Source organism: Pinus tabuliformis, chromosome 1_1 (genome assembly GCF_031772625.1).
Source record: "Pinus tabuliformis cultivar Carrire ecotype Pingquan chromosome 1_1, CPIR1, whole genome shotgun sequence".
Lineage (NCBI taxonomy): Eukaryota > Viridiplantae > Streptophyta > Pinopsida > Pinales > Pinaceae > Pinus > Pinus tabuliformis.
The window spans coordinates 63,505,528-63,520,427 of NC_142297.1; the positions used below are offsets into that span (position 1 = coordinate 63,505,528).

Sequence of the window (14,900 nt, forward strand, 5' to 3'; positions counted from 1 at the left end):
CTCAGAGGGCAAAAGTAGAAGGAAAAAATAAATCCAGATCTGCAACATCGCTATATAACTGGGGAAAGGGAAAACAAAAGTGATACAATGAATCTAGTTCTTACCTCAATGCGAATGAAACTATGAAATTACAAATACGTAATGTAGGAATACTTTGCTTGTCATCCAGAATCCAAATTAAACTCTATCCACTAATTCCTCCAAGAAAGCTTTCCAGCAACTAAAAATAAAAAAAATGTAAGAATAAGCCAACTATCAACAACCATATAGGTAAGGAAAGTCTACCCGTCCCTAAGGGCAGGTGCCGAATAGAATTGCGAGATTTTTCCATTAAGTCTAGCAACCTTGTTAGATCCTTTGGGGGCAGTGACTAGGCCGAGAGTACCCCAGGTGACCAGGCCAATATGACGTTATCATAAACATGCAAAGTGTAATTGAGACCAAAAGGGATTTAGGAGTGCGACATACTACATTGAGAGAGCCTCAGGTCACAAAGTCATTATGAACTTAATCGTAAACAGGCAGACTGTAACTGATCAAGAAATGTCGCACAAAATACTACATTTGTTGAAGCCCGAACTTTACTGACTCACACCCAAACAATAAATGGATATGACAAAAAAAATGAAATAACTAATTTGAGGATGTTCTAGTTTCAATTTTTCCTTGAAACAATTTCCCCGGCACTATTGGGAAAACAACATATGTAAACCAATCAAAATGTCCATATCCAAAAGACTGAAAGAATATGAAGATGAAGTGTGGGTTTACTGAAAAACCACTCTTTTCCTGAAACCCTCTCTTACGGGCTGTAACAAATCATTCTCAAGCAGCCCACGGATAAGAAAAAATTCACAAATGCACTAATAAATAAAATAAATAATACATAGAGAAAGGAGTGGGAAAAAGGTTTTCAAAAAAGATAAGAAAAAAATAATTAAAAAATAAATAAATAAAATAAAATAATCCCAAAAAGCAATTTTCAGAGTGCATGAGAACTTACCCTCTCAAGGTCATCCTGGATTTCCTGTAGCTTTTCAATGGAGAGAACATGCTCACCGTCTATGTGCTCTTCCTCTTATCCTTTTGATCTCTTGGACTTGTCCATCCTGCCTAGTCCTTCTGACCCAAAAGTCCTAAAAATCCAATAGAGTTGAAGGCACAGGCAGATTCGTGGAGAGGGAATGGTCCTAACATTCATTATTAACTCTAGAAACATTGCACACTGCATCATGCCATCCTCAATGAAGAAAACTTCCAAAGCTTAAAATTCAGATCCTAGCATTCATTATTACCTCCAGAAATTTTGCACACTCCATCCTGCCATCCTCAGTGAAGAAAACTTCAAATGAAACATTATCATTAAAATACCAAACAAGTTGTTGATTATTTTTTACTTCCAGCTACAGAAGAGCATTTTCCAGTCCAGGAGATATGTTTTGAAACAATACCATTGGCAGCAGTGCGTGTGCTGAGCTACCAGGCTGCAATGGTGGCACCTAATTTACCAGGACCGAAACTTAGAAAAAGAACTCAAAATAGATGTGCATCTAAATCCTATTAAACTAGCAATATTTATAGTAATAGAACTAATATCTCAACCATTTTCACATTTTATGAACTGCACCTATAGAGGTCCAACAACTGCAAGACCAAAAGAGTTATTCTAAAACTTCAAGCTGTACAAAATTTTACCATCGTGCCATATAAGTTGCCCATTGATCTGAAGGCCTTGACATACTGATGATGCAAGTAAAACAAGCAATGGAGGCCTGCACAAAGCATTAACCAAATATCACAAGTTGCTTTAATCAGGTTGACGCTTATCATAATAAATACAATTCACATCTAACAACCATAAAGCCAATTTTTTCCATTTGTTCTTTACCAAATAAAATGGAATTGACTATCTAATACCCACCCAGAGTCTACTGCTCACTAATCTCTAGGGACAAGTGCATTGCCTAAACCTATCAAATAACTAAGAAGATCTAGGACAAGAGGTGGAGTTGCTGCTATGGGTACTGCTTTTGGTTGAACATTGGGACCTTTGGCAGGTGAAAGATTGATTTCTGTCTCAGTGGCTGATCATTATTCATATGGAAGGTAATAGTTTACTTGAAATTTTGGAGGTAACAAGGTACAAGGCACATATGGAAACACATATGGGAGGTAACCTGTACAAGCATAAAAAGTTCTTATAAGAATATGTGTGCTCTGACTTCTCAGCAACAAAAATAAATTATTTAATGATCTCTATACCTATTACTTACCACTTCAGATAGAAGTGTTGAGTGTGACAACTACCAAAAAAACATATTATTATTAGACATTTTAGAAGAAAACTCCTTGAACTAAGCATAAAATATAATACTTATACTAGAAAAACATATACAAATGCAAACATCTCAAACAGTGACAGATGAAATTAAGCCTTTTCATTGAAATAACTTACCACTTCTCTGGTATCCATTTTAGAATCCAAACTAAATCCCAAAACTTTAAAGACTTGTCATTCTTTAACTTCTTTCCTTCTCATTCTCCAGCTCAAAATGGTGAGCCCCATGCTTGTGATCAGAGGGCATAATAGAAATGGCAGCCAACAATCCAGATGATGCCATCAACTGCAAATCCTCCTATGCTAAATATTTATTGTATCTTTTCTGGAGGATATAGAGCTTGTACCATGCATAAGCATGATACAAATGACTTTCTAATATCCAAAATATCTTTGTTAACTTTGAATAGCAGATTTTCGTCATTTGAGGTTTAGGAATCTTCTTGACCATACACAAGGCCATGAATATCTTCTATAGAGTGAAAAGCTTCCTACATATCATATGCCATCTGTCATAAGAAATAGTATAAGGTAAAAATATATTAAAAATAAAAATAATTTAGCTCACAGATTCTACAGAAGGTTCATGAAATTTCATTCAATCCAAAGCTTCCTCTGCAATAGGGTATTTTCCAATAATTAATTCCTACAAGATCAAACTATATCAACCTTCCCATCTAGACAAATATAATCCTATATCTAATTCAATGGATAAAATTTTAGATTTCTAGCCCCCATTCGATGATGATACCTTCTTAAAGGTGTGCCAAAAATATACTCAACGTGACAGTATTACTATTTACATCATGGGCAATATGGGTAAACTCCCAACCAAAGATAAATGGTTTCTAGAATATGATTTTGCTACACATTTCCCTCATCCCATTTCACAATGGCAGCCAACAATCTAGATGATGCCATCAGCTGTAAATCCTTCTATGCTAAGTATTTATTGTAGCTTTCCTAGGGGATATAGAGCTTGTACCAACATGATAAAAATGACTTTCTAATATCCAAAATATCTTTGTTAATTTTGAATAGCAAATTGTCGTCATTTGAGGTTTAGGAATCTTCTTGACCATACACAAGGCCATGAATATCTTCTATAGAGTGAAAAGCTTCCTACATATCATATGCCATCCATCATAAGAAATAGTATAAGGAAAAAATATATTAAAAATAAAAAAAATTAGCTCACAGATTCTACAGTAGGTTCATGAAACTTCATTCAACCCAAAGCTTCATCTATGATAGGGTATTCCCCAATAATTAATTCCTGCAAGCTCAAACTATATCAACCTTCTCATCTAGACAAATATAATCCTATATCTAATTCAATGGATAATATTTTAGATTTCTGGCCCCCATTCGATAATGATACCTTCTTAAAGGTGTGCCAAAAATCTACTCAACATGACATTAATAACTATCTACATCACGGGCAATATGGATGAACTCCCGACCAAAGATAAATGTGTCGTCCCTTTTTCCCAGAAGCATTTATTAGCATACCCTTTTTAGTTGAGATAAGATCCTTTGGATAGTGGGATACAATCTTTAGTTCTTGCGAGGGCATCAAAAATCCCTTGGACAATTGACTGCTAGCATATTTACAATAGTTTTTGCTCACTGACTTGATATTTGTCTCAGGGGAGTTTTCCTTGAGGGTCTTTTGTGCAACACTTTTCCTTAAGGTAAAAGTGTGTATACATTGTTGTATGTAATCTTGATCTTCCATATCATCACTACAAGAAGATACAGATCCACCCGTTGAATATGCAATAAATGTGAAATCAGACAGCTCAAACTGTTCACATTTTGTGTTTTCATCGAAGTTGGCTGATGTTGCTTGTTCTTCATCAGAATTTATCCATATTTGTCCATACTGCTGTATTTTATTTTTCTATAGTACAACATTCATCCACACTGCCCCCTGAATGAGATTTGTCCTCATTGATTTCTTCAACCTTATCCTCATTATACATCATACTTGATAATCATCATTCTAGTACAGAACAACCTTTGGATATTATTGGTGAATAATTATCGTTAGTGGGTTCTCATGTAACGATTCCCAATACCAATGGAAAAACGTATAATTTGAATCACTCAAGTAATGAATCTCAATTTAACAACATTATAATATAATTACATTCTACCATAAATACACATAAAAAATGCTCTTCCTTGTAGATTTCAGCTTCCATGTATTTGATGGATTTATGGGAATGAAGGGAAATTAGAAAGCTAATGATATCCTACAGTTATGTATGGCCTTGTCTAGTACCTATGGCCTCTTAGAAAACCAATATCGAGTTCAAACTCGACCCAACAAATGAAAATAATGCTTAGGGGAGAGGGAAACAACTCCAGTAAGTAGAAATCCAGCTAAGAACACTCCAGGTAAGGAGAGAGAAATTCTTGACAGTTGTACAGAAGCCAAATTAGCAACTCCTTGAGGAAATGCAACAGCTCCAGAACCATCGCAGTTGATCTCTAACTCAGCAAGAAAGTGGATTATGAGTATCTCAGAGCTGATGTATTTCATAGAGCATCAATCAATAAAGAGTTTCTGAATGATGCTAATAAAAATTCAATGGAGAATTATTTATTTTAGCCATGAGCACAAAGAAAGGGAGCACATATATTATAACTAAGGACTAAGGATGATGATAACTCCTACACCATAAGTTTATTATATCTTAGCAACATACATTAGATGAGAGCCTAGCACATTGCCTTCATTGTCAAAAGAGAGATGTCCATGTGCAAATTAACCCTTGATCCATGTAAGACTATTGCATCATAGATGCTATAGGAAAATGAAGGAATTGGTCATGGAAGTTAAACACTGAATTGAGCTAGTTTCGGTGTTGTCCAATTATGGCTATTGCATCTTGTCACAGGCAAAGATTGCAGGACATTTCAGCATTACAAAGGCAACAATCCAAACACAGTCACTCTTTTTTTAGTTAAGCCAAAGCTCATGGAGAAAAATATCTAGGCGTTTTAGCCTATATTCAACCTCTTTTTGGTAGCACCCAAGAAAGTGAAAAAGCTTGAAGTTTGTAATCCAACAGGAGAAGAAAAACCAAGGATAAAAAGAAGTCTACAACACTTGAAGAAACCGAAGTTTGTGACTAAGCCGAATCTCAATCTAAAGCTATCTATTCGCAGCAAGATCTGGATATCTGTGGTAAAGAGTCAAGGGTTTGTTGTAGTAGCCGAAGATCAGTAATAGAAGGCAAAAAGTATATAATTGGAAGTCAACGTATTATAATAAGAGACTTAACCTGCAATAAGGACAAAAATTTGGAAGCTGCTTCTGACTTTGACTAGGCAGAGATTCAACTATTGACCTTGACATAAAGAGGAGGGTTGACTCGGAGGGAGTCTTTGGTCTTGTGTTGGATATCTCATTTTGAATAAATTCAACAAGAGGAGGATTGTCGAGTTTTCCCCTGTTGAGAGGTTTTTCCCTAGCTTGAAAGCCTAAATCTCTGTGTCTCGTACTTCTTTGTGTTCTTGGAAGAACAGTTTGTGCAATTACTTGATGAAAAAGAAATATTAACTAACAAAGAAAATAATACTTATATAGGAATTTACTTCCAACTATGAAGGAATACAATGAGGACAAAAAATTTGTAAATCTTAAACCTGGCTAGGCCATTGGACCTCCAAAAATGTGACTCATTAAGCCATAAACTAGAAACCTTCTGTCGAACTCCGAAAACAAATGAATCATAATGAATAATCAAAATGAATAGAGAGAGACAAGACTTCTAGAATCAAGGGCCTTTACACTTTACATTTGACAATCTTTTGTAGCATGAATATTGAGGTCACAAATATTCATTTATATTGCATTGTTGTAAGAAAGGATGATCATATTTTATATATTTTTTCTAGTAAGGCCTGTACTTTGTCATTTCTAGCTCAAACCAAGGTTTCATGTTCCGATTGTAATGAACAACAGCTACATTGTCAATCTCTGAACGGTCCACCCTAGAATTATATCCTAAACCAAGCACATGCCAAGACTTGTCCAAAGGATGGGTCAAGCCATAAAACGTGATCAATCTAGGGGGTAGTGCTCCAAGCTTCCACAACAATCTATCCTCATTCTGACATACAATAAAAGAAAAACTTAGAAATCGAACAAAGAAAAACCCATTAAGTTTTCTAGCTTTACTTCAGATTTGCTTCAAATACTTTAAAGTAAGCATCATAGGAATTAACATAAATAAACCACACTACATACTTACCATGTTTTGCCACTTCTGATATATTCTAGTTATATATTTTTTCTTCCATTATTTAAGATCAAATACATTCTCCCATATGCCCAACCACAATCATTAGGATCAAAGTGCCTGGCTATGTGTAGATTGGAAAAATTAAGATATTTGTCAAATCAGTGAAATCTTTCTCCACAAGTTCCACTAAACCATTAACCTTTCCATGAAGATCTACTGACCAAAAGGGCGTCAAATCTTTCTGCACCACAATATCATCATCCAAGAAAAGGATCTTGTCCATTTTGGGATAAACTTGTGGAAGATAGAAACGAAGATGATTTAGCATGGATAAATATTTTGGATTTATATATTTCAAATTGGAGCAACGTGCTAAGAGTGTAGTTAGGTGATTTGCCTTGAAATAATACTCTTTCATAGTTGGATATTCAAGTTGGCGAAGCACAGGACAATAGGAGGAATTGAGCTATTTAAAATCATCAACATTTTCTACATGTATCGCAACTTTCCATGGGGGATTAAGTAAAAACCACATTTTCAGGGCCCCAAAATTTAACTTGTCTATGACGAGATGAAATACATGTTTATGAGATTCCTACAAACACAAGTAAATCACCTAGAATGAGATCCAAATATTAAATATAAAATGTAGCAAAACTGTTGGACTTCCAAACTTTAGAGTATTTTAAATTAATAACACTTCACCTTAGCATTCATGACAGTTGAATTCACAACCACAGATGCAGCCAATACATTGTCAGAAAATAATGCATAGTAATAAAGCGTCGGATCCTCCAACTTTTCCTTTTTAGGAAATTCTCGCTTTTTAAGAGGAAGCAAGTAATAATCTATGGTCAATCGCATGGACAGATAGTGCACACCCTTGGGAATAGTCTTTGGTGCCAGCTAACTTAAAAATGTACTTTTCTTTTTCAGGGTCCTTACTTGCTCATCTACAGACTGAAGCATGGCTTGCAACCTCTTTTTTACTGTCGCCTAGTCATAAAATTGTTCTCTAGCCTTGGATAGGGCATGACCCATAGCCTTGATCTTCTCGGGTGCACTGGAACATTCATATCAATTATCGGCCATGAAAAAGAGAATGAAAAGCAGAAATATTGACACATAGACTGCAACTATAAAAGAAACAAAGGATATGAACACCAAATGCAAATGGAAGCACTTATTACTCTTGATTTAGAAGCAGCCAATGTGAAAAACTATTACCTTTGAGGTAGATAAGAATCTGCATTAGCCTCACCCAATGTACGTTGAAATTCTTTAATACGAAGCATTAATTCGTGGTATAAATCAAGATTATTCCTAGCCTCGGAAATGCTTAAATACACCCTAGCCATGATCAGTTGGTCTTGCATCAACTAACGGTGGAGTCAAAATTCTCGGTGGAGTCAGAATTCTCATTCTCATTCTCCCACCTCCAAATGTTGTATTTTCCTAGGACATCAGAATCTACCTCCTTGGAACATTTAATTGCTGCGTTTTCAAGCTCAACTTGTTTTTCTTCATCTTGTTGGATAAGCTCTGTTGACCTTTTCTCCCTCCTCTTTTGTCTCAATTGCTGTAAGCATTAAACTACTATAAATCAAAGCATAATATGCTAGAATCTAAGAAATATAAAATTTTTTTATTGGAGAAGTAACATTCAAAAAGGATTTTGGAAAAGAATATAACAATTCCATTTTCCATGAGAACAAAAAGTAGCGATCTAGTGCAGCAAAGAATTTTACCCTCCTCAAAACTTTTGTTGGACTTTCTTCAAGCTGTAAAATGGTTTGCATTACAACAACCATTTTCCTGAGAGTTTGACTAGACATTACCTTATAGTAGGCTACCAACAACACAGATCAATTAACCAGGGAAAATCAAAACTTACCATCAAGAGTATTCTCTTTGACGTCTTGATGTTCACTTCTTGTGTCATCCTCTTGAAAGCTCATAAGAAGTTCTTTGTCATTGGAAGTTTTTTTCTGCACCTCGTCATTCATTTTACCCCCCTCGGGATTTTCCTCACCTTCTTCATTGAAGATCACACCATCTTGTTGCGAATGAAACTTTTCTAAGCTGTCTCCAGAAGTCATTTGCCTCTGCTTGATGTACACTGTTAGAAACAGAGAAGCACCCCTGCCAATGTCATTTTTCACTTCCTGCTTAATACAACCCTACTCAACTACATGGATCATCATGACATAGGTTTCCTTACATGTTCAACAGAGAAAACAACCAAAATATTCACCAATAGTACCTCATAGTTAGTAATATCCCTTTGGTTTACTTCGAAGGGATCTTCTAATACCCATGAAGAAGATAAATCATTCCGTCCAACAATATTTAAGTTTAGATTTCCCGAGTCCTCTGTGTTCGCCGTTATGACTTCAATCACCTACCTAGTAAATAAATTTTATTTTCAATTCTCTGCTTAATAGGGGAGAAAGAAAATTTAAGATATCCAAAAGCAGCAGGTTTCTTACACTTGGCTCCTTTGGGAAGAGAGAGTCAATTCTATCTGTTAAACTCTGCTTTCTCTAGTTGTCTACCTGTTCCTGTGAACCCCACAGTTAAATAGATAAGAGTGATTTTAAGCATATGACAGAGCTCCAGTATCCTCAATAATTTCTCTTTATTTCAATCCACTCAGGTCGATTAAATTTCAGATTAGGGACACTATTTATTTTCTGGGATTAGACTAACGTAAGTGTAAGTGCATTGCCTAGATCCTGAAAAAGAACAAAATGACCATAGAAAAATAGAATTCATTTTCAAAATGTGGAAAGAGAATACCATTCTAGCAGATCCATCTCCTCAGAAGTTGTGCCCTGCTATTTTAAATGACAAAAAGCGCATAAAAGGTTAGGTAGCAAGACTTGACGGAGAATAATATCTATAAAAACACTGAAACGCTAAAAGGCGGTTGCTTTGCTATCATGCATATGCTAAGATTGAGATTTCATTACACATCAATAATAAAAGGGTGTGTATAATATCTATCGTTTGTTTTGGCCAATGTGCTATGAACACTGTGGGAATAGTATGAAAATGATATGTATAGCAGAAAGTAGCTGGTGAACAAGATTGTTGTTGTGAATTGGGTCTAGGTTGGGTGGATCAGAACTAGTTTTAGCTTGACTCATGAGAAGTGGATTTAGCTTTATGGATGGAAAGTGTGTCTGGATTGGATAATGAGTGACCGTGAAGAATGATTGTTACCCTTCCCACCCAGATTAAATTCCCATAAGAATAAATTCCCATGAGTAAGATGATGAACTGAACTCTTAACAAATATATTTTTATAATACCCATCCAACTTATGAAGAATCTACTGCACTCTTAGTACAATCCTCCTTGGAACGAGGAGTGCCCAGTGAATTCAATGAGTAGTTGCCCAGCGAATTTACCAGTCATATGCATTTCCCTTTGTTAAAAAAGGGAAAGAACATTGTTATTTCTTGCTATCGGGATCAATGGTTTCATTATCTTTGGCAAGGGAAATTACCCCAGGGGTAGTTGGTAAAACCTTTACTCTTACATGAGAGAGGTACAAACTTTGAATCTTTCTCCTGGTAGGTATTGTACCGTGTTAATGCAAAGATGGAGTTCATAGCTTCACACAGATCAAATGAAAGGAAATCTAGGAAGAAACCTCACAAAATGTTTCGAAAAATGCTAGAGGTGCTAAACTTTTGACAATAAGTGAGAAACGTAAGTTTGATAACATCCGCCCCTTCAGATCTTGCGAAAAAGCTAAGAGGAAAATCAAATTCCAAAGCAGTTCCATGGGGTTTTGGTTCAATGGTTAACTGGGGGTGGTGAAGGAAAATCAAATTTTGAAGCAGGTCCATGGGGTCTTGGTTCAATGGTTAACTGCGGGTGGTGATAATTCCCCACCAAGGCTCAAATCACATAATACATTGTTCAGCGGGTCCTCAATGAAAGGGATCTTTCTGAAATAGTATAAGACAACTACAATTCATTGTAATGGAGATCTTACATGGATGTTGTAAGAAGTCTACAAATCATTGTAATACTACGAGATTAAGAAAGGGCATGATTGCCAATAAAGATAAATTAAATGCTAACCCACCCAAAAAAAAGAGACAGAAGCAACCTGACGAGGGATGAGGGCAGGAAGAAGCTTACCAGCGAGGGAGGAGGGTAGGAAGAAGCTTATCAGTTGTAGATGTAGATGCAGATTGATGAGACCTAGCTGTCAGATAAACCAATGGAACGATCACAAAGATAACAAGGAAGCCCACCATATCTATTTGATGATGAAAACCCCAACCTCCCCATCGTCCATTTCTACCACGCTGGCAGCCCTGCCACCCTCCATTCCACACAACTACTCTTTTCACAGGCATCTTTAGCTCTCAACCCTAACACCAATTTTCTCCTTCTCCTCCTCCTAAATAGATATCGACCAATGCAACCCTTACTCAATCATAATCATCTGCATCAAACCCATATCATGGTTAGCAAAAATATATGAAGTCAGAAATAACCAAAAAAACCCTCAAGTCTCATATATATTTCAGAGCATTTGATAGAAAATTTTACCAAAGGCATTACGAAATGGATAGATCAACTGATTTCATGCAGTTTTGAGAAAGAAAGGGACACTGACATGGTAAAAATCTAGATGAAAATGGGCAGAGGGGCCAGAAGTAGACATATCTAAGGGTCTCTATCTTTGTTATCCTTTTTTGTTAAAAAACCAAAACATATAAGTAAGGGAAACATGTCATTATGATTCAGATGCCAACATAGATGTTCTTATTAATGGGGATCCTCATGAGTTTGGCTGACTGTTCATCCACTATGACATAGGTAGAGGAAGAACAGGCAAGCAGCGTTGTGTATATATGATGCCCCTCAACTTACTAATTTAACTAAGTAGGTACCAAATTTTCATGCCTTGCATTGAGGCATGTAAAGGTAAAGGGAATGCTAGGGGGTAATTTGATGCAAAGCAAGGGTGAATTATGCCTCCATGAATGCACACCATGAGACTATGTTTAAGATTCGTGATTCTGAAGCTGTGAGAAGACGAGAGTGTAAGCACAAGACAAAAGCTAAACATATTGTGGGTTGAGAAGAGGGCCAAGAAGGCCCTTTCTAGTTCTTACTCTTTTAGATTGGAGAGACAAGATGTAAGAGTGTTTATAAGGTAGCAATAAAGATGAGATGGATTTTCAAGAATAGGTTGGCAGGGGTGTTGTTGGACTGTCACAGTGGAAAAAAATGATCTAATGGATAAAATGAATGCCTGCTTCCAAAGAAAATTTCAATTTTGAGGAGAAACTTGGGAGGGGTAGCTAATGGTTCCCTAATCTAGGCCAAGTGTTTGCAATGGATTAAAGATCAACTTCTACTGCAAAGTCTAATGAGTAATATGATTATGCAATAAATGGACATGAAAAATTGGAAGTCCAAGTTTAGGGCTCATTACAAAGAAGTGGTTCAAACAATCACCACTAAGTTTTGAATGGGATCTAAAATTTGACTTTCTCAAAATTGAATGAAGTTGGAACCACTTTGAAACAACCCGAAACAATTAATGTTAATATTAAAAATTTAAGTAAAATTTGACATTATCCTTATCTTTTCTTTTCAAAAAGGAAAGATAAGGAGAATGTGAACTTTTACTTTAACTTTAAAAATTAAATATTACCATTAATTACTAGGGTTAAGTTTTATAGGGCCCTAGGGTTAAGATACTTTTTTCCTTTCCAGTATTTTTTATTAAAAAAATAATATTTGGTGGTCATTAGCTATGTTGCACTACATTCTTCAGAGTTGGTGTCTCGGGCTTGCACTGTTAACTATAGGCATTAAACTCTTTGTAGAATGTCATAAGGTTTGGGTGGTACTGACCTAGCACAGGCCCAACAGGGGGCACAATTCTGGCTTGCCCCGCCAGAATGGTATCAGAGCTAAGATGAGGGCAACATATCAGAGCTAAGGTGAGGTCAAGCCCAAGCAAGGAAGAAAGAAATCACAAGAAGCTTTCTGACAATTCTAACATCCTTCCTCTTCAAATATCAGTCATCGTGAAGCACTGAAACTCCTACTACAAAATTATAGGTTGAAGATTCGAGAAAGGGAATGAGATTAAGGCCTCATCAATCAATTATCTCTAGGACAGAGCTTTCTGTCAAATTGGTGGTCAAATGATCTATATCTAAGGCCTTTTGTCATGACTACAACCATGAAGCTTTGGTTTCTTTAGGTTCAAGTCTTCTATTATGAAATCTCCCTTGAATTGAATTTGTTTTGGAGATAGTGTCTCACTCGAAATTCCTTCTTTGTTGCAGGTTTATATAAAATTAGATATGAAGCTATAAAGTTCCTAGCATCTAAGCTCATATATATAATACTATTCTTGAGCTCATTGACATTCCTTCGACCTTGTATTAGGCTTTTTCGGTCTCACAGAGAAGTATTAAAGGCTACAAAAGGTGAAGTCTCCTCATCCCTTGTGACATCAATCAAGAGGGTTTGAAAAAGAGTAGTGTTCAGGGTTTTCCATTGGGAAGATGCTTATTGAAGGTAAAGGATCAACCTTTGTGTGTCTATGATATTCTGGTATCAAAGGAAAGGGGGTTAATGACAACTAAAGATCATTTCAAGGACCTTGTAATCTGAAACACAACATTCTAAAATCTCATTGAAATAGGTATGATTGTTATTGGTATCTAAGCCAAATGCATCTCAACATTTCTTCTCATATCAACTCATTGAGACAATTAGGACACACGCATGGGTTTAGCTTAGAGCCATCACTTTTTATATAATTTTTCCATCTTGGGTTTAAAAAGCATTTATATAATCTAATTAGTAATTTCTAGTACCCATGCTCGGTGCATGCTACACATTATTTTTCATAGCTGCCAAATTTTCATTCCATCAGTTAAAGCTAGGATAGAATTAGTCTTAGTCAAAGAAGTCTATTTTATTTGATGGATTCAAATTGAATTTAATTTACTTTGGTTTTTCCTTTCCCTTAATAGAATGGCTTTGATTGGTAATGTGTTGAGTGAATAGCAAAAGGAAAGGCCTCTGAATCCTATCCATATTCTTCTTATCTACCTCCAAACAACATTGCTTGAGCAGCAACCCATGGCTGCATCCCTACTGGTATAGAGGGATCCTCTAGTAGTTGTGACTCCTCACATTGAAATATATGATTTTTATTTTCTCTACCAATCTAGATCCATGTTATCCCTAGATCTATCAAGCACCAGAAGGATCAAATCCATCAGATGCAAACTTTTCCTGTAGTTTTTTCACTGCCAAAAAAAATTGATTTGATGATCTTTTTTAATAATAATACATCAACCTTATAATTATTATTATGTTAAGTAACATCTTTGGCTAACATATGCCACATCAATGTTACAAACACACATGGAAAACATGTTGCCAATATTCATTATGAAGCACATTAATGTTTGTCTTCCCTGAGAAATACCAAATTGACTACAGGTACAACCTCGACAATACATTTTATATAGAGAAGATCCACTCGAATCCATTATGGCTACACTGCATTCTGAATCAAATGGAAAGGCACAAGTGTAATCTGTAGAAGCTCTTTTGATTTTGGGACGACACCATATCTTGATATAAACCTATTAGAAGCTTGGCTGCTTACAAAAGTTGGCTTTGAACATGATTTTATAGATTATTTAATGGAAAAATAGGAGTCTTTAGAAAATAATGTGAAGAGATAGATATGCTCATGACATATTAGTGTTATTTGATAACAAAACATTAATTCGTAAGTTATTTCTTTAGTAGTTAATTGGATCTAGCTCAGGTGGTTGGGAGGAATGTTGTTAACCTCCCCACCTCGATTCAATTCCCACAAGTGACATGATGACTTCTTAACAGACATATTGTTCTAATGGCTTCAAGCCTTGTGCCCCGAAGATTCTAGGGTTTACCTCGAGTAACACCCATAAAATGAGGAGAGGTACTCAAGCGTTTTCCCAAGCAATGTAACCTACCAGTACATTCACACAAAAATGTCCCTTAGTTCAACATCAATTTCATTTTGAATAAATTGATGGCTTTTGATATTGATAAAAATGTTTGTTTTTGCAATAACTTTGTGTTATCGATCAACATAGAGTTATAAATCATTCTAGGTTGCACAATTGGGACATAATAAATACAAATTTCAAGTTTCAACATGTTTCCTCAATAGCCCAATTTAAATTAATCATCGATCAGCTGCACTTTTCTATTAAATAGCTTAACTTTGTTGACTAATTTTTGTTTCTAACATT

General features: G+C 35.7%; 1 pseudogene across 1 annotated transcript; it reads right to left on the reverse strand.

The window, feature by feature from the left end:
* Nucleotides 1-7,265: 7,265 nt before the first annotated feature.
* LOC149211580 (polygalacturonate 4-alpha-galacturonosyltransferase-like) lies at nucleotides 7,266-9,123 on the reverse strand (annotated as a pseudogene). Its single transcript, XR_016250172.1, has 4 exons — nucleotides 8,858-9,123; nucleotides 8,489-8,713; nucleotides 7,822-8,173; nucleotides 7,266-7,657 (listed from the first exon to the last, which is right to left on the reverse strand). The product of XR_016250172.1 is annotated as a polygalacturonate 4-alpha-galacturonosyltransferase-like (transcript).
* Between the last annotated feature and the right edge of the window lie 5,777 nt (nucleotides 9,124-14,900).